Source organism: Eptesicus fuscus, chromosome 20, assembly GCF_027574615.1.
Source record: "Eptesicus fuscus isolate TK198812 chromosome 20, DD_ASM_mEF_20220401, whole genome shotgun sequence".
Taxonomy (NCBI): domain Eukaryota; kingdom Metazoa; phylum Chordata; class Mammalia; order Chiroptera; family Vespertilionidae; genus Eptesicus; species Eptesicus fuscus.
In genome coordinates, this window is record NC_072492.1 from 19,244,390 (window position 1) to 19,260,856 (window position 16,467).

Below are 16,467 nucleotides of genomic sequence, written 5' to 3' on the forward strand. Positions count from 1 at the left end.
AGAAAGAGAAGACTGGTGGGGAGAGAGCAAAATGAACCAATTAGGAGCCTGGGGACAAGGCTTGTGCTGCTCTGGACTCTGCAGCTGCAGAGTGAACTAGGAGAGGTTCCCCGCGAGACCCTGCCTCCGGCTCCTGTCTCCACAATGAAGGGCCGGGCGAGGTGACTGTGGCTAGTGGTCTCTGTGCAGTGGCTGAGCAAGTGGGTGGTCCTGAGAGGAAGGGGAGCTGGAGAAGGAAGGAAGTGGGCCAGGCCCAGGTGGGAGTGACCCTCATACTGCAGGTGACCAGCCCTCGGCAGAGGCCTGTGGTGCCATCCTCGGGCACCGTGGCCTGGCTCTCAAGACCTGTGTACAACTTGAGGGGACCTGATTGCTGGTGGCCCTGAGAGCATGGCACAGGGGATGATGCCACTGGTCCACTGTGGAATGTCTGGCGTGTGCTGTTTACTCCTGTGTTCTTCACCTGTTGCTCTGGCCGCTGCCCTTTCTGAGCTGTTGTTTCACTGTTCGAAACACTAGGGACTTAGACTACATGATATCTGAGGGCCCCTTCTGCTCAGACCTTCCAGAATTGTAAGAGAGCTCTGTCCCCAGCATAGATGTGTGGTTGAGGACTCAGCTCAAAGCCAGCCTTGGCCTTTCCTTGCTAGCTGTGCCAGCGAAGCTCTCTGAGCCTCAGCATTATCATCATCAAACCAGGGAGAGAGCGAGGGCCTCCCTCCTGGGCATGCTGTATCAACGGAAATGCAGTCGTTGGCCCAGTGCCTAGCACATAGTAAGTGCTCAATAAATGCCAGCTCTCGTTATCATATGGCTTATTAGTATGGCTCTTACTATCATGATCTCTCAGTTCTCTGCCATCCTTCTCCACCATCTGCAAAGAGCAGTTTCTCTTGAATTTACTCCTCCTGACCTAAGTGGTCTCTACTAAAGGCTACCATTTACGGATGCCTGCTCTGGGCTGGCCACTGCGCACATAATTTGGAGAATTTTCTCATTGGTTTGTTAGAACACCTGTGAGGAAAGTACATTATTAATCCCACCTTTCAGAGGAGGAAACTGAGGCCCGGAGGGGTTATGCGACTGGCCCAAGTCACATAGCTAATCCTTGATAGAGCCAGGATTCGAACCCAGATCTGTCTGACTCTGGAGTCTGTCTTACAGTTTCCTCATTTGGTGGGGGTCAGAGTGGGGTAAGCTGGGGTGGGGCAGGCAACAAGAAAAGCATGAGGTTCGTACTTATCCCTCTTACCCGAGACCCAGTCAGGCAGCACAGGATAACTGCATATTCCAAGCCATGCTCTCCTAGGAGCTCTGGGAAGGAGGCATGGCCTTGGTGACCCCATGGTGCCCAGCACATCTTTGCTAAATTATCTCCTTTGTTTGATAGGAGGTTAACAGGGACGAGGAAGGGAAAGCATTTGCCCAAAGTCCTCAAGGGATCCGTGTGGAGAGGGCTGGTAGCTGGGGTCCAGGTGGGGGCCTGGTGGGAGGCTCTCCCGCCCCTTCAAGAGTCTCCACCGCCCCTTCTCCGTGTCCAGGCGCCCGCTCACTCGGCAATGCTAAATGTGGCGTGACCGGGGAAGCGCCGAGCTGGCCGTAACTGGACACCGAGGTGGAGCAGGCATGGGGCCCAAGGGGCAGGGCAGCCCATCTCTGGCTCCGCATGACCGCCTGGTCTGGCCCCCGCTCCCTGGACAGCTCCTGGACAGCTGGGGCCTGCCTGTCACACCTGGCCCTGGTCCAGAGTTGCTTTCCCAAGGCGTTCTCCAGCTCCTCCAGAGGCAAGGCTGGGGTGGGGGCCCTTCCCCCCACAGTGAGCGGTGGCTGGTCCCCTCTCCAGAGGCAGAATAAAATGTGGTTGAGAGCAAGGGTTTAGGATTTCAGCTGACTCGAGTTTGAATCCCAGTGGTGTCACCTCCTGGCTGGGTGACTTTGAACAAACTGTGTAATTCTCTCTCTCTCTCTTTGCTCCTCTGGTAAATGGGGATTGTGCACCCACCTCAAAGGGTTGTCAGGAAGATTAGGTGAGATGATGGATCTAAGGTGCCCACACATAGAAAATGCTTAAGGACACATGTCACACGTCTGGCCTCATTGACCAACTGTGGCCATGACCTCTGAACCCAGACTCTATTTTCCCTGATGGTCTCGCTGCTTCAGGCCTGACAGGCCTGGGGAGATTGGCTTATGGCCCTTGCCCGGGTGGCAGCTGCCCTTGTGAGTCCTGCCCTGTCTGCCTGGCCTTCACTCAGCTTGACCACAAGGGGGCTCAGACCCCATCTCTGCTCCTCTCAGACATGAACTTCAAGAGGCCTCTCTGAGCCCCAGGTTGGGCCGCACCGCCTCCTGAGGGTCTGGCCTTCCCAGAAGGACCCCTGTAGCATCTGCCTCACCCCCATCCTTGCTTTAGTGCCTATGTCCCAGGACATTGTCTATAGCCCTGGCGGAGTTCCTGCATGTCAGAGGCCTTAGCTGAAGGCTTCAGTTCAGTCATGACTTTCATACCCTGGCTTGGCCAACTCCCCCCCCACCCCCCTCCAGCCCCTTTCCAAGCCCCCCAGGCACAGGATTAGAGCCGGGGAGGCCACCCAGAATTTAGACGTTTGTCCCTTGACTTGCATTGAGGATGTAGAAGTCCCTGAATGGTCCTCAGTGCAGGGTTTCCTCTGGGAAGGTTTTATAAATAATGACCCTGATTTGGCGACCATGCCACCCCTTTGGTTGCCTCAGCCAAAGCTCTGTTTTACAAAGAAGGAAGGAAGGCCCAGAGAAGAGGTCATGTGACTTGGGTAAGATCACATAATCCTGGAACGAGGGGTCCTTCACCACCTGCAGTCCAAAGGACCCTCCTGCCTCAGGGGTGGGGCTGAGGGGCTCTGATGGGTGTATAGGGGGCTCCTGTCCAGGGAGGGAAGGGCTCACTGAGAGGGATGAGGCTGCCTTGGCTCCTGACCACAACCTGGACTAGCTGGTGGAACTCCTGAAGTTGGATGAAGTTGGATGATGTAGTTCAGAAGCCCTAGAGTCAGGATTGGGTTTGAATCCCAGTAACTGTGGGACTTTGGGTGGACAAGTTGCCTAGCTTCCTTCCCTGGGCCTCAGTTTCCTCATTTGTAAAATAGGGCTAATAATACGTATCTCTCTGGAGGGTTAGATGAAATATTGCTTGTAAATAGCCTAATGCATAGTATGTGCTCAATAAATGATAGCTATTATTAATAATTAACAGTGGGACAGAGTTAATTTCAAGCATGAACTCTAGTTATAGGAGCAGGCAGAGCCGAGGAAATTCCTCTTCCTGCCGCCCACCTCCATCTCCCTGACATCCTCCTACCCTTTCTGCAGAGGCTAAACTTCCTTCCTCTCGATTCTCTGACCTCAGAGATCATTTTAGCCATTCCCCTATGGTGGGATGGCTGTGGAAACTCCCAGGGATTAGCCCGGCCGGCGTGGCTCAGTGGTTGAGTATCGACCTATGAACCAGGAGGTCATGGTTCGATTCCAGGTCAGGGCACATGCCTGGGGTGGCGGTTGGATCCCCAGTGTGGGGTGTGTAGGAGGCAGCCAATCAATGATTTTCTCTCAGTATTGATGTTTCTATCTCCCTCTCCCTCTCCCTTCCTCTCTGACATCAATAAAAATATATTTTTAAAAAAAACCCCACAAAAACACAACAACTCCCAGGGATTAGAGTAAGAAGGAGGGAGTGACTGTTGCTTTGGATCTCTCAGGAGGCCTCCCTGATGGCATCTGCATTCAGAAGGTATCCTTTACTGACGGCTGACCTTTGTCCTACCCGGTTCAGTTTCAGGAAGCACAGTAGGATGTGCATGTGCAAACACCAGCAAACCAACGCAGGAGGTCCAGCCAGCTCTCCGCCTTTCTCAGATCCCGGGAGCTACCCCAGACGGCACTCATCATCCTGCCACTTAGTGTGGGCACCCACAACCCACAGGCTCCCCCTTCCTGGGCGGGAGCTAGGCCAGGGCTCTCAATATGCCCTTTCGATCCCTTCCTCTCTAAGGTTGATCCTCATCACCACTCCGAATTTGTAGTTTACAAAGCACTTGTGTATCGATCACCTCCTTTCATCTGCCCTTTGCCCCAGAGGGGAGCAGGCAGTGGTGTGCTGCAGCCAGCAGCTGTGGGCTTGGGAGAGCCAATTGTGTCCATCTCTTCCCAACTCCTCGTTCAGAGAAATCAGCTCAAATTGGCCCTGGTGGAAGTATTTTCCCACAGAAATTAGCAAATACTATAAATTATAAATCAGAGCCCCCTTTTCCCCCCTCCCCATTTTTCAGGGGAGAAAACTGAGGCCCAGAGAGAAGCGACAAGCCCAGGACCACAGAGCTAAAACTGAAAACCACATCTATTGATTCTCAGGCCTTGAGAGCTGAAGCCACATCCCCAAACACACACACACTCCAGGGGTACAACCCTGGCAAATCTTAGCGGAAGACCATTTCAGTATCTGGGCATTCTGTCTACCCTCCTCGTTCTGGACTTCCTTCCATGATCCTTGGGGAGTGGGAGGGCAGGGGTGGAGGTGAAAGAAGCAGACTTGATCTTCCCTGGAGTCAGAGTGAAGAAAGAAATGGCCCTCTAACCTGAGTAGGGAGCATGGCAGGTAAGACATTTCCCAGAATGCCTAAATCAGGATCAGCCACGAACCGTATTGAATCCCTGCTCTGTGCCCGTCTCACAAACAGCCAGGCCTGCACCCCCTCTACCCAGCACATTTCCCCATCTCTCAGACCATTTCCCTAGCGTGTCAGGACTCAGGCAAAAGGGGCCATTTGGGTTGAGGGCCAGGGGGCACCGGGTTTGCTGGTTGTGTGACTTTGGACAAGTTACTTCCCCTTTCTATACTCTGTTCCCTTGTAAGTAAAATGCGGCACTGGAATTACTTGCATCTAAAGATGCTGCAGCTGGTCCGGTGGATGTGTCTGTGGCCCACAGAGTTGTCAGCTGGGCCTCTCCCTGCTCCGCCTTCAGGAAGGGCCTCCCTGAGGAAATCCTCAAGGGGACCAGGAACGGCTGGGTGAGTTATTATACCCCAGAAGGGAGGTGCTGTATTATCACCCTCATTTTACAGATGAGGAAACTGAGGCTCAGAGAGGTTCACCAAGACTTGTCCAAGTTCACGCAGCTAGTAAATTATGCTCCCCAGGACTCAGACACAGGCTTCAAAGCCAGTATGCTTTAACCACTACACTACACGGCCCCACCTGGGAAACACCTCAGCTCCCTTGCTCACGTCTGGAAGCCAGAGTGGCAGGTGGGGGGCAAGGTTGGAGGTTTCCTTGGGAGGGTCTGTCCTTGAATCCCCTGTGGGCAGCTGAGTCACAGGGGACACTGAGGGCCCTCACGGGGCTCCCCATACTCCCTCCCACCCGGGCTGCATCCCACCTGGGGTGCCTGCTACCCGCCCTTTATGAGTGAGGTGGAGACAGTGCAGTTCCGCCTTAATGGTTTCTGTTGCTGGCTGCGGCAGCATGTTTTACGAGGGGTGGGGCCCGTGCCCAGTGCTGCCGGTGGCCCCACCCGGGGCTCCGCCCGCCTAGCTGCTGGGAGGGGTTCCCTGGAGCAGCTCCGTAATTACCTACTTGGGGGTGGCAGGGAAGGGCCTGGGGGTTCTCTCCTGAGGCTTGGGCACCCCAGGATACTCGGAATCTGAGAGTGCCAAGGAGGAGGGGATTTCTAGCTCCTCTCCTCTCACCAGGATTGGGGTTTCTGAGGCCAAAATTCTGGCCCCTCTGGCTCTTGACTCTGCCTGGGTTTCAGGAAGCTGTTCCTGCCTTGAGATCTGATGAAAGTGCCTTGAGAAGCGCTACGGACAGACAGATAGAAGGGGGTGGAGAAGAACAAAGGATGAAGAGCAGCTCTGTCCTCCATGTGATGCTTTCCTCAAACCTGAGCCCCTGACACTGGTAGCTGAGTTATTTCCATCCCCAGATCAGGGCTCTCCCAAAGCCATTCCAGTCGTTCTCTGCCCTGCCTCTGGAAGTAGGCTGGTCCTACAGCATCAATCAGTATGCCCATCCTGAAAACACACTCGAACCGCCTTCCATGCCCGACGCTGACTTGGAAGTTCTTCCAGATATCTCACCTTAATCTCCCTTATAATCTTAGTCCTCTTGCTCTATCCTTCCGGCCATTCACCAAGGGACCCTCCAGAGGCTAGTAAATGGCAGCAGACTCACCCCTCCTCCCCCTGCTGCGGATGCCTGACCCCAACAGTTTCCTGCTCTCCTTTGCCTAGCACCCGTTCCTTTCCACCACCCCTGACCACCTCTGGGCAGCTTTCCATCTCTCCAGCTGGTCCCCAGCCCCTGCCACCCAGCCGTGGTCCCAGTGGAGCTGGATCCAAGCACTCACAGTGGGCTCTGGGCCATGGCCACCATCGCGGCTTCAGGGAGTCATCAGGCCAGCAACACCCCAGGAGCCTCCATGGAGGTATAAATACTCCCACATGCCTGGACCAGCCCCCTGCCTGAGGGCTGGGGCGGGGCTGCTTCCCCAGGCCTGGCAGGCAGGTCACATGCCCCATAAATGCCATGGGACCACAGGCCCTTCCCAGCAGCTCTGGGGAGACCAACTGGGACCTGACCTCTCTGGATGGATGGATGATGGATGGGTGGATGGCTGATGGATGGATTGGTGGGTGAATGGAAGGATGGATGGATGGAATTGACAGGTCAATGGATGGACAGATTGATGGATAGACAAATGACTGGATGGAAAGGTGGACACATGGATAAATAGACAGGCAGATGGGTGAACAAATAGCAGCTAGTGTGCTTGGATAAATAGACAGACTGATGGGAATCCTTGACCTGCCTGAGGATACTTATTGGTAGATGGGAAGGAAGGAATGCTTGGTTTCAAGGGGGGCAGGGGGAAGCTCCTATCATCCTTTTTTAAGGCATATCTATCAAGATCCCTTCTCTGCTCTGCTATGACCACCTAGTCTGAGAGATTGACTCTACTGGGTTCCCCCAAATCCTTAGATGCCCCTTTCCAGAGACCTCCCATCTAAACACCCCCAGTCCCCATAGGATCTTTTGCTCTTGGGTATCATTCACGGTCTGCCTTTTCCTCCCTCCTGCCTACTCTGGAGTCCAAGCCCTGCAGCTGTGAGCCCACCTTCAGATCTTGCTCCCAGAAGCAAGGTCAGCTTGCCCTCCCAGGTTAGTAGGCAGAGAGGGAGGCAAAATTAAAAAATCATAAAACCCTTAGATGGGCAATTTAGGGAGAAGATGCCACTAACCTCCCACCTTCCCCATGGATTTTTAAAGGCATGACTGTGTCTGACAGCGAGAACAGGCCTGGCAAGGTACTTGTAGGTGGCCAAGGTGACCGAGAACCATTGGGGGCCTGACTGGATTGCTGGGCCCCTGCGGGGTGGGGACTTCTTGTCTGCTTAATCCTCCCAGGATTAACGCAGTGGTCTGAGGACTTAGACACTGATTTCCAGGGAAGAAAGTTCTTTCTAATCCTCAATCTGTCCAGCTGTGAAAAGGACCAAAGAGTAGATGGTGATGTAGGGAGTGACTGAAGGAACAGGAGGGTTTTTTCATAGATTATGAAATATTGCCTTCATCCTTCTTGAAAACAAGCTTCCTCCGGCCACATTGGCTGAAGAGGGGTGACAGAATGGGATAGGGAATGGGAGGAAGCTCCTTAACTCTGAGTACCCATTAGCTCTGCCGATCTGTGGTACAGAAGTACTTCCTCCAAATGAAGTCACTCAAGGCTGAGCCTGGTAGTCCCATCCCCAGCCTCCTGTGGGCTGCATTGGTCACTGGCTGCAGAACTGATTGGCTGTGGTGCTGATTGGCAGCTGAGCATTTGAACTGTAAGACCAATAGGGATGACAGAACCCTTGTTTCACCTCATACCCTAGCCTGACATTTATCATCTCAGAAGGCTCCCCTCCACCCCCGTGGCCCTCACAAGGAGTCCTTCTCACTAAGGACCCCACAAACATCCTCTCCCAGCAACAGTGTGGGCCAGTCACAGGAATGAAGCTCATTTCCTTCTTTGTAAAATAGGATCCTCATCATTGCCCTACATACCTCACCTGGCTGTCCTGGCGACTGAAGGAGAAGCAGAAAAACAGACACCATCTTGTCTGCTGCTCCTGCCTACTTTATTGGGGTCCCCGGCGCGTGGCACTTCAGGGGAGGAATGGAGGTTGAGATCTTTCCCCTTCAACCATTTGTCCTTCCCAGGGTGCTCCCCATGGGAGTGGTCAAGAATGCTTATATCCAGCTGCATGCCCATCTCAGTGGGGGCATAAGATGGCACAGGATTCTACTATTTCTTCGGTTACAGGCCTCTCACGCTTAGACATATCATTATCAGAAGGAATGCTCATTATTACCAATCTATTTTTAGGGATATTAATTCCGCCACCACTACTAATAATACAGATCTAGTGTAAGACAAACACATACTGGCAGAGCCCCGCCCCCCACCCCATCCAGAGCTCGAGTTAGCACACACACAAGGCAAGCAGTAAGTTAGCTGCCTGGACTTAGCAAACTTCGGAGTGAGAAGAATTCTGGGAGGCCCTCCCACCCAAGCCCCTCTCTATTTGAAACTGAGGCCCCACCAATGGGAGGCACTGTTCTCTGCCATGCAGGTGCCTGCCCACTGGCCCTTCCTCAGAAGCCAGCTCTGAGCACCTAATCATTTTCTTGCCCACCTGAGGAGCAGGAGCAGGATGTGGGGGTTTCTCTGAACCTATCCAGCTCCTGGACTCCAGACCCCTCCTTTCTCTCTCAAACACCCCCAGATCCTCTTGGACTTGGCACTGTCATCCCAAAGAAGGTTTTCTCCAAAACCCTCCCCACCTCTGCCAGATTGGACATGCTCATGGGAAGGCCCAAAGAAGCAGAGCCTCCTCTCCAAAGCCACATGCTCTGTAAGGCCGCACGTGGGCTCCCCTCTCCCCCAAGAAGGGGCTGGGAACACCTCTGACAGGGAACCTTTCTGTGGCCACTCTGGCTCTGTTGTGGGGGGACTGCTAAATACAGAGCCTGATAATTGGGTTTTCTGATTACAGTAGAGAGAGAGTGTGTGTGTGTGTGTGTGTGTGTGTGTGTGTGTGTGTCCTGGTGCGTATCCGATGCCTTCCAAGACTGATGAGCTGGTATAGTCTGGGACATGGCTGTGGAATTTACAAGTGTAGGTGGGATCTCCAACTGTCTCCCGGCAATCCGGTTCCAGAGACACACCCCATTCTGTGTGTGTGTGTGTGTGTGTGTGTGTGTGTGTGTGTGTGTGTATGTTGGTGCCCAGGACAGCTGTGGTTTGTCAGAAGCAGTAGTTTCAGGATGGGGGGTCAGGGTTGGAAGCCGACTGACCTTGCATCCTCTTATGAGCAAGAGGTAGAGGGTTGGGTCAGACCTCCCAGTGGGCTCTCTGTTGCATCCTTGGGGATCTTGAGGGGTGCCCACACCCTGGAGCTTCCAGAGTAGTCGTGAGAGTATGGGATCCCTTTTCTCTGTGACTCATGGATGGTTCTCTAGTCAAGTTCCCTAAAGGATCACGATTCAGCTAATTCTCTCCCCGGCCCCATTAATCTGAGCTGACTAAGCAAGAGCTACAGGCAGGGTAGAGACCCGGGGATGCTAGTGATGGCAGTCATTCCTAAACAGCCCTGCAGGCCTCCTTGCTTCAGCTCCTGCCCATCTCTCTGCCTTGGGACTGGCCATGCCGAATTGGATTGGTTACACTCCCAGCCTCCCAGGAAAGGTTGCCACTGCCTCCTTTGGGGGCCCTCTGCGCATGTCTCTCCACTTCCCCCCGTACCTGCCACCCACCTACAGTGTAGAGAGAATCCATCTGGACATCAGACCCCAACTTGTCTGGGTGGGAATGAGTTCATTTTTACTGTTTGGCCAGCATCCAGCCTGTAAGGTCCAGATAGGATCAGGAAGCCGAGGGCTTCTCCAGGGATGATTCTATCGCATCCGTTTTGTCCTAGCGGCATGGCTCTAGGCCAGTGATGGCGAACCTCTGACACGCGTGTCAGTGCCATTTCTGATGACACGCAGCCGCTGAGGTGGCCGCATGCCGAGGATGAAACATTTATGTTATTTAAACTATAAATATCGCGAAATAATGTTTTTTCCTCAAAGTGACACACTACCCGAGTTATGCTCGGTTTTTTGGTGAAGTTTGACACACCAAGCTCAAAAGGTTGCCCATCACTGCTCTAGGCTTTTCCTGAACACGGAGAATGTGGAGGACAGACCAGGACTTGATGAGGGGGGCCTATGGGGGATCTCTGGAAAGATCCATCCTGGGAGGTGGGGACGGTGTGAGGTGGGGATATGGTATTAGAGATGAAGATGGAGGTAGGGCTGAGGAGGTGAGGAGGAAAGAGAAGGATGGGGCTGTGAAGATGGGGGTAAGCCCTGGCTGGCGTGACTCAGTGGTTAGAGCGTTGGCCTGAGAACCAAAGGGTCTCGGGTTTGATTCCGGTCAAGGGCATGTACCTGGGTTGCAGGTTCCTGGCCCTGGTTGGGGCGCATGTAGGAGGCAACCAATTGATGTGGTTCTCTCTCACATCGATGTTTCTCTCTCTCTCTCCCCGCTTCCATTCTCTCTAAAATCAATGGAAAAAAAACAGTGAGGATTAACAAATAAAAAAAAAGATGGAGGTGAAATTGAGGATGAGGAGTTGGATAGGAAGAGAGCTGGGTTGGGGTTGAAGATGGGAATGGGGATAGGGTTGGGTTGTGAAAGGAGAGAGGGCTAGAGTGGAGGGGTGAGGGATGGGGTGGGGGTTGAGGTTGGGGATGGGCAGAGAGATGGAGGAAGGGATGGGAATGGATCCATTGGAAAGACCAAAAATTATTCAGGGACCTTTGATTGATGCTTCTGAGATGCACTGCCCTGGAGGTCATCTTGTCATTCCCCTGCTCCTGGGCATGTTGCCAGCTCAGCCACACCCACCCCAGATCAATGGCTGCTTCTCCACTCAGGAAACCACCTCCTGTGGTCACATAATCCGGCCAAGTCCATTTACAATATTGAAACATCTGCTGAAGCCTGCCGGGGGAGTTCAACAAGCCGAGATTGGCTTCTGCAGCAGGAGAGATTGACATGAGTCCTTAGAGGGATGGTGGACTGTGATTGGGAAGGAAAGAGGGCAGGGCCTACCTGCGGGACCTCTGTCCCCCGAATCCCTCTGTAACAGGGGGACAAAGGGAGGCAGGCGAAAGTGGCTCCCAACAGCCCCCTCCCCATTCGAGTATGGAGATGGAGAGACAATTCAGGGGCTGTGGGTATGGGGCCTTCTTTCTGTCCCTTCTCGTACACAAACTCCCAGGAAATGCCCAGTCTCTGGCTATGTGTCTGAGCCCTGTGCAGGCAGTAGGTGTTCTTCTGGTTCATGAAAACTCAAACTGGAAGGAGGGAGGTTAGACATCAGGAAGGACTTCCTGGCTTGGAAGGATGGAGAACCCACCGGAAGGGGTGCTGTGCTGCTTTCTTAGAGGGCAGATGAGACTCTGCATGGAAACTAAAGGAAGGCTTTCCCTGAGACCAAGGAGGGGACACACAACAACGTCCCAGAAGGCACGTGTCACCAGTCGGCTTTCCCCTTGTCTTGAACTGTATCGAGCCTTTTCCCTCCTCACATGGGTGATGAAAGCTGTTGGTTGGGGGCCACGTGGGGTCAGTGTGTGGATGAGACAAAGATGGGAAGCAGGGAGGGGTCCCAAATCCCTAGTTCTTTTCTTTCTTTCCCAGGAGCAGAATCGAGAGGATTCTGGGGCTCCTTGAGCCCCTGGGAAATAAAACCCTCTGAGAACTCCCTGGCATTCCTGGGAGAACAGGTTCCTGGCCCTGGGAGGTGAGTGAGGCGCCGGGCCTGGGGGGGCAGCGTGCCTCGGCAGGCCCTGGAGCCGGGAGCTGAGCTCGGCAGAGGCAGGACGGGCGGGGCTGGGCGGGAGCTGGGAGGACATGTGCCTCTCCCCATGGCACCTTCTCCTCTGAGGATCCCTAGCCCGGCCTGGCCCACCACAAGAGAGGAGCCAGGCCCGTTGGGGATGCCCTGCTACTGCCTGCATCCTGGGGGTCTGGGAATAACCAAGGTGTTGCAACCGCCAGAGCCAGGCATGATGGAGACAAGACTGGAGTGCAATGCCACCCTCCCCATCTCCTCCCCACCCCCCCCACCCCCAAAATCAGCCCAAAGAACTGGTATTTTTCAGTGGGGAACAGAGAAGGCTGTGAGGCCTGGCAGAGCTGGACCCTGTAGCCCTGAGACTTCAGACTCCAGGGAGGACTTCATGGCTGTGAGGGACTAGGAAAGCGAGGAGGGGGCAGTCCTGTCTGGCGTGGACAACGACCAGCTTAGAGGCAGGGGGATGGATGAGATGGCTTCTCAAGAGAATGGGCCCTCTCCACCGGGCCCTTTCCCTCTGATCAGCTGTGTCTGGCACAAAGCACATACAAGCACATCCCCCCGCACCTGTAGGTGCAGAGAGAAGAGGCAAACACGCCCACTTGGTAGAGTCTATTCTTAATCTAACTTGCTCTTTGGACATTTAGGGAGGGCCTGGGGGACTCCACGGGGAATGCCAGAACCTTACCTGATCAGGTAGCGGGTGGGGAGGAGACATGGGAGCCAGAGGGGGCTTCCTGCTGCTCCAGCCCATTTCCTACGGGGTTCACTTCCCAGCCCCCAATTCTAGGCTTCAAGCGTCTGAGAGCTCCCTGCATGTCCCAGGTCTGCTCCCGGGGCCGCTGGGCTTCAGGGTTCTCCAGGGAGAGATGTTCCTAGACCTCCAGGGGGTTCTGCCTCAAGCTCAGCATCAGGTACCGGCCACAGCACCTGTTTGCCACCTGTCTGCTTCTCCACCAGGTGCACTGCCTCCTTCCTGCAACCCAGGCCTCCCCGCTGACCCCAGGCATCTAGAACCCAGCCCAGGCTGCTCGAGATGTTCAGTGATCCGTTGGCCAACGCACACCAGCAGCCCCCAGAGCTGAGTGCTCCCCTTTCTACTTGGAAAAAACACACTAAGTTGGGCATATGCGTCCCTGTCTCTCAGCTCAAGTTTTTCAGTTCAAGCACTTCCGAGTCCTCATTTTCTCCCAGCACAGGGTGGCCAAGTCCACCCTCTCAGCACACAGAGGCGCACACAAACTCCAACCAAGACCAGAATGAAAAGCTCCGCTACAGCAGGAAAGATTGAAGTTAGACAACCTGAAACAGGAACAAGAGGGAGGAGCATGGAGGAGAGGGTCCTCTTTGGCCTCCAGGCACTCACCCACTTCCTGAGTCTCCCTGGAGCTGCAGTGAGAAGATGGGGAGGACCCCAGTGCTCTCAGTCACTTCCCGGCCCCATTAAAAAAGCAATCCCTCCCACCCCATGCCCTGGCCGGCCCTGCTGGCCTCCACGGCTGACTTGGGCCGGGTCTCCTCTTACCTGCTCAATGAAGCAGGTCGGCGTGGGGGCCCGAGGCTGGGGGGCCAAGAGCTCAGTCCGTCTGTCAGTCCGTCAGCTCGGCCGTCCCGGGTCTGTGCTGACATCAGGTGAGGGGAGGCAGCTGCTGGGTGAGCCAATAATTATGATATCAGCTTCCCCTTGCCCCGAGGGGCTGCTGCCAAAACGGGGAGAAGAGCAAGGTGACTAAGAAGCTAGTTTGCTCCTTGGCTCTTGTTTGACAGGTACGGGCTCTTGTGCCCGCCCCAGCCGCGCCCTGGCCCCCCCAACCCCTCCCTCCTCCTGAGCCAGCCCAGGCCCCCTGTCTCTGCCAGCAGGCACAGCCTGTGGCCTATGAAGGAGGGGGTTGTCCCGTGGCCCCCATCTGCACTCGAGAATGGGGATGTCAGCCCCCGTAGGTGGGGCACTGGCCTGTTGGGACATGCATACATGTGTCAGGAGAGCTGGGCCACCACATGTATGTTCATGGAGCCGGTGAGAAGGTTTTGGGGCACAGCTCTGGGTGGTGGCCCAGGGGTCTCTGAGGCCCGGTGTGGACGAGTGGTAATTGTGGCTTCTTCAAGGCCAGGTACAAGCACAGATGTGCTGAGAATGCTCTGTCCATGGGGTCTGGCCATCTGTCTGTCTCTCTATGATCCCTCTGACACCTTCGGGGTGTCTCCTTGTGTGTGTGTGGGTGTGTGCACCCATGTGTACATGTGTCGTGACTCCCTGCGTGTGTCTGCGGGCACGTGTGGCTCTCTCTGTGTCTGTACGCTCATCTCCTGGTTGGTGTGCATCTGCATCTAGGTCTTAGCCCGTGTCTGTGTGGGGAGCCGTGTCCCTGTATCCAGGCCATGTCCGTGTCCTCTTGTGTGTCCTCTGTGTACATGCACATATCTGTGCTCTGGGTCAGCAGTCCTTCGCTGTGTGTGTATCTGTGTCACTGAGTGGGTGAAGATGGGGCCCCCGGTTCTGTGTCACGATCCGCGGCCACTCTTTATGGTCTAGAGCAGTGGTCAGCAAACTCATTAGTCAACAGAGCCAAATATCAACAATATGATTGAAATTTCTTTTGAGAGCCAAATTTTTTAAACTTAAACTTCTTCTAATGTCACTTCTTCAAAATAGACTTGCCCAGGCCGTGGTATTTTGTGGAAGAGCCACACACAAGGGGCCAAAGAGCCGCATGTGGCTCGCGAGCCGCGGTTTGCCGACCACAGGTATAGAGAATGGAAACAGAAACCCATGTGGTTGTGGCCTTGGTCCTGGCCCCCAGAGTCCACCTCGAGAGTCGAGAGTCTGGTGAGCCCTGGAACTGGCCCGCTGCTCCTACCTGGACTCAGGCCTGGGGCCTGCCCCTGGCTCCCTGTCAGCCTTCCCTGCCTCTGCCCAGACCCTGTTCCCACCACTAACTCACTGCTTCCCTTTTCATTATCTTTGTCCCACCTGTCTCCTGTCCCTGGCCATTCTTTCCCCTCCTCTCCTTCCCCTTCTTGTCCTCTAAGCCCACTTTTATGTCTTCCTGGGGCTAAAGGCTCCAGGGACCTAGTGGTAGATCTCCTGCCCAGCAAGATCTGGGATTTGGCTTCTGGCCTGAGGGTGTGGACCGGCCAGCTCCTCCCCTCTTACTCTAGCTCATTCCAAGGAGGGTGTCATGTCAGCCTTGGCTAGGATGGGGGTGGTGATCTTTTGGCGCCCGTGTGGAGTAGACTAACACTTTCGGAGACTTCTTTGTCTAGGCAGGGAATATGCATTTCAGAAACGAGGGTGCTGAGGCAGATAGCAATGCACCCATCTGTGAGTGATGGTGAGCTGTCATCTTCCATACGTATCACTCCGAGCCTCCGTTTCCTCGTCTGTTAACAAGGAATAATATTATTTACCCATAGAGTTGTTGTGAGGATTAAGTAAGATTATGTTTAAAGTTCCTAGCACAATGCCTGGTATATAATAGATGCTCAATAAATAAATGCGTGCCCCCTTTCTCTTCACCAAGCCCAGTGGTGCTGGGTGGGACAGAGGATGTGGTGGTTTGCCCACTTGGGTATAGTAATTGTGTTCTGGGCCAAAACAGCGGCCCTGACTCAATCCACCTTTCCCTGGGCCTCACAGCAGCAAACCCTGCTCCCTTAACCTAATAATTGATGAAATTTCACAGTGAAAGAGCAGCTGTCAGGACCTACTAGTGTTATTGCTACTTGCTCTTATCTGATGTGTATAGGGCTAATTGTTTCTTCTAGACTCCCGGGTAATTCCATATGGATAATCTGGGCACAGAGAACCATGGAAGTTATAAATTGGAGGCTGCTCTCATTGCTATCAATCAACATTATTCTGAAGGCCCTAACATTGCAATAAGATAAGAAAAAGAAATAAGGGACATAAATATGAGAAGGAAAGAGGCAAAATCTTCAAGAATGACCAGTGATGTCATTGTTTACTTAGGAAATCTAAGAGAAACAACTGAAAAACTACTAGAACTAGTAAGAGAAATTAGTAAGGTAGCAGAATCAGAATATATGTTAAGTAGAGAAAAATCAAAACCATTTCTATACAACTAAAACAACTAATTGGAAAATATAAGGAGACATAACATGCAATTCACAGTAGCAACAACATTACAAAATACCCAGGAATAAACTTAATAAGAAATGTGTAAAATCTACAAGAGGAAAACAATAGAACTTTACTGACAGACACAAAATAAGACCTAAAAAAATATAAAGGAAAATCATGTTCTTGAATTGAAAAGCTCAGTATAATATTGTAAAGTTGTCAACTCTGCCCTAAATAATCTATAAACTGAATATAATTCAAATCAAAAGACTAATCCTGCCCTGGTCAGTGTGGCTCAGTTGGTTGGAACATCGTCCCGAACACTGAAAGGTTGTGGGTTCTATTCTGGTTCAGGGCACACACCTAGGTTGTGGGTTTAATCGCCGGTTGGGGTGTGTACAAGAGGCAACCGATCGATGTTTCTCTCTCACATCAATAGTTCTCTCTCTCTCTCTACAAT